The 945-nt window shown below is 43.7% G+C and overlaps 1 non-coding gene across 1 annotated transcript; it reads right to left on the bottom strand.

The window, feature by feature from the left end:
* Positions 1–286: 286 nt before the first annotated feature.
* Positions 287–359, bottom strand: TRNAG-CCC (transfer RNA glycine (anticodon CCC)). Its single transcript has one exon. It is a non-coding gene; the product is annotated as a tRNA-Gly (tRNA).
* Positions 360–945: the final 586 nt, after the last annotated feature.

Below are 945 nucleotides of genomic sequence, written 5' to 3'. Positions count from 1 at the left end.
GAGGTAAGCAAACATGTCCCCTGAAGAGTAGATAGAGGTCTCTCAACCCTAGAGTTCTTGATCTTCCTCCTAAAAGAAAATACCTTGTAACTAGGATCATTTTCCTCCTGCTTGAAGTATATATTTAAATTTTCTTTAGTGAAGCTCTCTGTTTTTATTTGTTTGAAAATTCTTTATTTGCTTCCTTCTTTTTTTTAAATATTTATTTATTTATTTGGCTGCGCCAGGTCTTAGTTGCAGCACGCAGGATCTTCCTTTTTTTTTTAGTTGCAGCTGCAGGATCTAGTTCCCTGACCAGGGATTGAACCTGGGCCCCCTGCATTGGGAGCACAGAGTCTTAACCACTGGACCACCAGGGAAGTCCCTATTTGCTTTCATTCTTGAAAGAATCTCACTGGTTATAAATTCTAGGTTGATTATTGTTTTTCTCTCAGCACATCGAAAACATTATCACTTTTGCTGTTAAAAGGTAATCATTTAGACACATGTATAATGTGTCTAAGTATAAATTTCTTTTGGTTTATCCTGCTTGAGATTGGATTACTGTACCTGGGGACAGCTCTCTCTCCACTATTGTCACAAATTTCTCAGTCATTATACTTTTTTTTTTTTTTTGGCTGCGTTGGGTCTTTGTTGCTGCGCGTGGGCTTTCTCCAGTTGTGGCGAACGGCGGCTACTTTTCATTGCCATGCACGGGCTTCTCCTTGTGGTGGCTTCTCTTGTTGCGGAGCACGGGCTCTAGGCACGCAGGCTTCAGTAGTTGTGGCATGTGGGCTCAGTAGTTGTGACTCATGGGCTCTAGAGCACAGGCTCAGTAGTTGTGGCACAAGGGCTTAGCTGCTCCGTGGCATGTGGGATCTTCCCAGACCAGGGCTTGAACCCATGTCCCCTGCATTGGCAGGTGGATTCTTAAACACTGTGCCACCAGGGGAGACCCCATCATAC

This window comes from Lipotes vexillifer, unplaced genomic scaffold (assembly GCF_000442215.2).
Source record: "Lipotes vexillifer unplaced genomic scaffold, Lipotes_vexillifer_v1.1 scaffold1329, whole genome shotgun sequence".
NCBI classification, from domain to species: Eukaryota; Metazoa; Chordata; class Mammalia; order Artiodactyla; family Lipotidae; genus Lipotes; species Lipotes vexillifer.
The sequence above is the reverse complement of the archived record's forward strand: the minus strand, read 5'-3'. Positions and strand labels throughout refer to the sequence as shown.